Source organism: Arachis duranensis, chromosome 1, assembly GCF_000817695.3.
Source record: "Arachis duranensis cultivar V14167 chromosome 1, aradu.V14167.gnm2.J7QH, whole genome shotgun sequence".
NCBI lineage: Eukaryota > Viridiplantae > Streptophyta > Magnoliopsida > Fabales > Fabaceae > Arachis > Arachis duranensis.
Window position 1 is genome coordinate 65708454 of NC_029772.3, and position 6936 is coordinate 65715389.

The following is a 6936-nucleotide window of genomic DNA, read 5'->3' on the forward strand; positions in this document are numbered from 1 at the left end:
TTTAAGAGAATGCAATGAACAATTAGAGGTAAAGGCTAAGTAACAAATCATGCATGAACTTTGTTATTGCTTTCATATCACAATGAACTCTTAGACCTTTAAGGACCCTTTTGAGTGGTTGCTTTAAAGCCCTTTCTATTGATTGTCACCTTGAAGTAGTAAGATTTGTTATTTTTCTTTTGATTGCTCTTTTTCTTTCATTATCCTTTTGTTCCCTTGATTGACAACAACTTTAAGTGTTTTGTCTTAAGACGACCCTTTAAAGTAAGCTTTCAATTAGTACTCCCAAACCAGTTGGTTTTAGGGTACTAGATGTTGAGACACCCCTAAGAATCTATTTGCTCAGGTCTCTCTTCTTGACACATCTTCACCACAAGCATCTACTAGGATCTTGGCTCTTTGAGCCATTTGTTTTTTTTAATTTCTTCCTAGTTGTTGATGCTTAGAGCAGTAAGTTCAGAAAATAGCTTCCAAATGAGACTCAACCACCTTTACTCATTATGATGCAGCTCAATGCATAGGTCCCTTCCCCTTATCCTTTTTCTTGGAGGACTCATCACCATCCTTCTTCTTAGAGGCTCCTTCTTGTGCTTGGGTGTCCTTTGGCTTCTAAAAGCCTAGCCTCCTCATGAAGGTCCTCTCATCTTCATTATGCTTGGCCAAAATCTCTTCCTGCCTGGCACTAAGCTCTTCCATTCCTTGCATGAATGTTGGATAGTTGGGGTTTAGGGTGGCTACCACATAACACAAGTGATTCAGCTTTGTTTGTGTATTTATATCATATTGCCTTCTTGATGTGGTCCTAGCCTCATAGAGGGACCTAAACTCAGCAAGATTCCTCTGCTGCACCATTTGTTGCTCTAAAATTCTGTTGAGGCTGTGATGAGTCCATATTTTCTAATATATTTTGGTTTGATTTGAGTGGATTTCATAATATAAACCCACATTTATTCACCTATATAGCATACTTTTGTGTTCTCTCTCTAAATTATGCCTAAATGTGAAAACATGCATTTTTGAGCTTAAATAAGTGATTTTAATCTCACTTTTATGCCATTCGATGCCATGACATGTTTGTTGAGTGATTTTAGGTCCTAGAGGCAAGTTTGGCAAGGAAAAAAGTGGAAGGAAGTATGAACAAAGGGAGAAAACATGAAAAAAACAAAGGAAAAGCACACAGCCATGTGTGCGTACGCACAACTCCCTGTGCGTACGCACAAGTGCAGATTCAGCGACCTGTGCACACGCACACATCTGTGTGTACGCACAGCTAACAGTGCATGCCTTCATTAAAAATGCACGTGCACTCATATTTTGGGGCTCTTTTTGGCCCATTTCTGAAGGCTTGAGGTTGAAATCAAAGGCTATATCAAGGGGGCAACATCACATATGAAGGCATTAGCTTAGAGAGCCATCTTAGAATAGGAAAACCACATAGTAGGAATAGGAGTAGTGTAGATTAGGGAATTCTCTGTTAGGGTTTAGTTAGGGTTTGTAGCATTTTATACTTCAAGTCTTGCTTTTGGATTTTGTAATTTACATTGTAAGTATTTCTTTAATTGTCTCTTTCAATTACATTACTTGTTCTACCCTTTCTCATATTTCCATTTCTCTTGCCAATTTACATAGTCTTACAATTTTGGATTCCTAGTTGTTTAATTTGATGTTTGATGGCTTTTATATGTTTGTTGAGTTGCTTTTATTGATTTTGATCATTTATGGTTCATAGCTTCTATCATTTTTCCAATTTTGCCATGTTCTATGTTTATGCCCTCTATGTGTTTGATGAAATGCTAATTTTGATTATGGGGTAATTCCACCCCTTGGATTGGGGAAAATGAGTTTATGGATTACTAGAGCCATAATGTCCAATATTTTGTGATAATTCTTGGGTTGTTAGTTGTTATTGTTTCCACTAACGCTAGCTTTTTACTAAGGTAATTAGTAAGTTAGCTAGGAATTGTGGATTGATAACAATTATGCTCACTTGACTTACTCTCCGATTTGAGGGTTGACTTAGTGAGATTAATCCATCATAATTATCATAGTTGTGGTTATGGCAAGGAAGGGATTCCATAACTCATCCCAAGTCAAGGTTTTATTTATGTTTTAAACCACCTTTTTCATTACTTTATAGTTTTAATTGTTCACATTACATACATAGTTCCTTTATTCCTTTATTAGTTTATTAATTGCAATGTTGTCTTGTTCTTTAATTCCTTTATTTGTTTGCTCTCAATCATTGAAAACCCCCCTTTGCTTTCTCACAACCAAAATTGTATGCACTCTTTGGCATTAGTTCTTGGGGAGAATGACCTGGGAGTCTAAATACTCTTGGTTTATATTTGCTTTAATTTGTGACATCTTTAGGATCATAAATTGATTGATGATCAATGGTTAGGTTTGGGCTATATTTGCAACGTCAATCCTATTTTTAATGTGGAAAAATCCAAACCTTTGCTCTTGGTCACTCGTCAAATTTTGGCGCCGTTGCCGGGGAGCTAGCGTCATGAGTGCTATATTTTGGTTGTTGTTAATATGTGTGATGAGCGGATAATTTATACACTTTTTGGCATTGTTTTTAGGTAGTTTTTAGTAGGATATAGGTACTTTTAGGGATGTTTTTATTAGTTTTTATGCAAAATTCACATTTCTGGACTTTACTCTGAGTTTGTGTGTTTTTCTGTGATTTTAGGTATTTTCTGACTGAAATTGAGGGACCTGAGCAAAAATCTAATAGGAGGCTGACAAAGGACTGCTGATGCTGTTGGAATCTGATCTCCCTGCACTCAAAATGGATTTTCTGGAGCTACAAAACTCCAATTGGCACGCTCTCAATTGCGTTGGAAAGCAGACATCCAGGGCTTTCCATAAATATATAATAGTTCATACTTTATTCGAATTTAGATGACAAAAACTGGCGTTCAACGCTAGTTTTATGCTGCATTCTGGAGTAAAACGCCAGAAACACATCACAAACCAGAGTTAAACGCCAAAAATACGTTACAACTTGGCGTTTAACCCCAAGAGAAGCCTCTGCACGTGTAAGGCTCAAGCTCAGCCCAAGCACACACCAAAGTGGGCCTCGAAAGTGGATTTCTGCACTTAGACTTATTTTTGTAAACCCTAGTAACTAGTTTAGTATAAATAGAACTTTTTACTATTGTACTAGGGGTCTTTCTCCCTATTCTCGAATTCACATGCTATTTGGGGAGGCTGGCCATTCGGCCATGCCTAGACCTTATTCTTATGTATTTTCAACGGTGGAGTTTCTAAACACCATATATTAAGGGTGTGGAGCTCTGCTGTTCCTCGAGTATTAATGCAATTACTACTATTTTCTATTTAATTCAGCTTATTCTTATTCTAAGATATTCGTTGCACTTCAACATGATGAATGTGATGATCTGTGACACTCATCATCATTCTCACCTATAAACGCGTGCCTGAGAACCACTTCGGTTTTACCTTAGATCGAGCGTGTATCTCTTGGATTCCTTAATCAGAGTCTTCGTGGTATAAGCTAGAATCCATTGGCAGCATTCTTGAGAATTTGAAAAGTCTAAACCTTTTCTGTGGTATTTCGAGTAGGATTCAGGGATTGAATGACTGTGATGAGCTTCAAACTCGCGAGTGTTGGGCGTAGTGACAGACGCAAAAGGATCAATGGATCCTATTCCGACATGATCGAGAACCGACAGATGATTAGCCATGCTGTGACAGAGCATTTGGACCATTTTTACTGAGAGGACGGGAGGTAGCCATTGACAATGGTGAAACCCAACATATAGCTTGCCATGGAAAGGAGTAAGAAGGATTGGATGAAAGCAGTAGGAAAGCAGAGATTCAGAAGGAATACAATATCTTCATGCGCTTATCTGAAAATCCCATCAATGAATTACATAAGTATCTCTATCTTTATTTTATGCTTCATTATCTTTATATTTGAAAACCATAATAACCATTTGAATCCGCCTAACTGATTTACAAGATGACCATAGCTTGCTTCATACCAACAATCTCCATGGGATCGACCTTTACCCACGTAAGGTATTACTTGGATGACCCAGTGCACTTGCTGGTTAGTTGTGTGGAGTTGTGACAAAGTGTGATTCACGTTTGAGAGCAGCAAGTTGTTGGAGCCATTGTTGATGATCACAATTTCGTGCGCCAAGTTTTTGGCACCGTTGTTGATGATCACAATTTTGTGCACCAAGTTTTTGGCGCCGTTGCCGGGGATTGTTTGAGTTTGGACAACTGACGGTTTATCTTGTTGCTCTGATTAGGTAATTTTCTTTTCAAAAAAATTTTCAAAAAACTTTCAAAAATTTTTCTTCTTTTTCGTTTTTCAAAAATAATTTTCGAAAAAATACAAAAAAATTAATAAAATCATAAAAACCAAAAAAATATTTTGTGTTTCTTGTTTGAGTATAGTGTCAATTTTTAAGTTTGGTGTCAATTGCATGTTTTTTAAAATTTATGCATTTTTTCGAAAAATTCATGCATGGTGTTGTTCATGATCTTCAAGTTGTTCTTGATAAGTCTTCTTGTTTGATCTTCATATTTTCTTGTTTTGTGTCTTTTGTTGTTTTTCATATGCATTTTTGGATTCATGGTGTCTAAACATGAAAAATTTCTAAGTTTGGTGTCTTGCATGTGTTTCTTTTCTTGAAATTTTTTCAAAAATAGTTCTTGGTGTTCATCTTGACATTCATAGTGTTCTTGCATGTTTTCTTTGTTTTGATCTTAATTTTTCGTGTTGTGAGTCAATTTTGTGTTTTTCTCTCTCATCATTAAAAATTTAAAAAAATAAAAAAAATCTTTTCCTTCTTTTACTCAAAAATTCGAAATCTTTGGGTTGACTTAGTCAAAAATTTTTAAAATTAGTTGTTTCTTATTAGTCAAGTCAAGATTTCAATTTTAAAAATCCTATCTTTTCAAAATCTTTTTCAAAAATCAAATCTTTTTCATTTTTCTTATTATTTTTTGGAAAATTTTAAAAAGTAATTTCAAAATTTTGAAAACTTTACTAACAATTAATGTGATTGATTAAAAAAAATTTGAAGTTTGTTACTTTCTTGTTAAGAAAGGTTCAATCTTTGAATTCTAGAGTCATATCTTTTAGTTTCTTGTTAGTCAAGTAATCAATTTTAATTTTAAAAATCATATCTTTTCAAAATATCTTTTTCAAATCATATCTTTTTCAAAATCAATTTCAAAATCTTTTCTAACTTCTTATCTTTTCAAAATTGATTTTCAAATCTTTTTCAACTAACTAATTAACTTTTTGTTTGTTTCTTATCTTTTTCAAAACCACCTAACTACTTTTCTCTCTCTAATTTTCGAAAATCACTAACTATTTTTCAAAAGCAATTTTCAAATTTCTCTCTTTCTCATCATCTTCTATTTATTTATTTAATTACTAACACTTTTCTCTTCATCTTAAAATTTGAACCATCTCTTCTCTTCTGTGTTCGAATTTTTCTCTTCTTCATTCCTATTCTTCTTTTCTTCTACTTACATAAAGGAATCTCTATACTGTGACATAGAGGATTTCTCTTCTTTTTTGTTCTCTTCTATTTCATATGAACAGGAGCAAGGACAAGATCATTCTTGTGGAAGCAGATCCTGAACCTGAAAGGACTCTAAGGAGGAAGTTAAGGGAAGCTAAAGTACAACCCTCTGGAGAGGACTTGACAGAAATTTTTGAAAAAGAAGAGGAGATGGCAGCCGAAAATAATAACAACAACAATAACGCAAGGAGGATGCTTGGTGATTATACTACACCTACTTCCAAATTTTATGGAAGAAGCATCTCAATCCCTGCCATTGGAGCAAACAATTTTGAGCTGAAGCCTCAACTAGTTGCTCTAATGCAACAGAACTACAAGTTTTATGGACTTCCATCAGAAGATCCCTATCAGTTTTTAACTGAATTCTTGCAGATCTGTGATACTGTTAAGACTAATGGAGTAGATCCTGAAGTTTATAGGCTCATGCTTTTCTCTTTTGCTGTAAGAGACAGAGCTAGAGTATGGTTGGACCCACAACCTCAAGATAGCCTGGACTCTTGGGAAAAGCTGGTCACGGCCTTCTTGGCCAAGTTCTTTCCTCCTCAAAAGCTGAGCAAGCTTAGAGTGGATGTTCAGACCTTCAAGCAAAAAGATGGTGAATCCCTCTATGAAGCTTGGGAAAGATACAAGCAGTTGACCAAAAAGTGTCCTTCTGATATACTTTCAAAGTGGACCATTTTGGATATATTCTATTATGGTCTATCTGAGTTCTCTAAGATGTCACTGGGCCATTCTGCAGGTGGATCCATTCACTTGAAGAAAACGCCTACAGAAGCTCAGGAACTCATTGACATGGTTGTAAATAACCAGTTCATGTACAATTCTGAAAGGAATCCTGTGAGTAATGGGATGCCTCATAGGAAGGGAGTTCTTGAAATTGATGCTCTGAATGCCATATTGGCTCAGAACAAAATGTTTACTCAGTAAGTCAACATGATTTCTCAGAGTCTGAATGGATGACAAAATGCATCCAACAGTACTAAAGAGGCATCTTCTGAAGAAGAAGCTTATGATCATGAGAACCCTGCAATGGCAGAGGTGAATTACATGGGTGAAGCCTGTGGAAACATCTATAATCCCTCATGGAGAAATCATCCAAATTTCTCATGGAATGATCAACAAAAGCCTCAACAAGGCTTTAATAATGGTGGAAGGAACATGCTTAGTAATAGCAAGCCTTTTCCATCATCTTCTCAGCAACAGATAGAGAATGCTGAGCAGAGGCCCTCCAGCTTAGCAAACATAGTCTCTGATCTATCTAAGGCCACTTTAAGTTTCATGAGTTAAACAAGGTCCTCCATTAGAAATTTGGAGGCACAAGTGGGATAGCTGAATAAGAAAATCACTGAAACCCCTCCTAGTA

The 6936-nt window shown here is 35.8% G+C and overlaps 1 non-coding gene across 1 annotated transcript; it reads right to left on the reverse strand.

Moving 5' to 3' along the window:
• Nucleotides 1-6128: 6128 nt before the first annotated feature.
• Nucleotides 6129-6236, reverse strand: LOC127742803 (small nucleolar RNA R71). The gene has a single exon (XR_008004202.1). It is a non-coding gene; the product is annotated as a small nucleolar RNA R71 (small nucleolar RNA).
• Nucleotides 6237-6936: the final 700 nt, after the last annotated feature.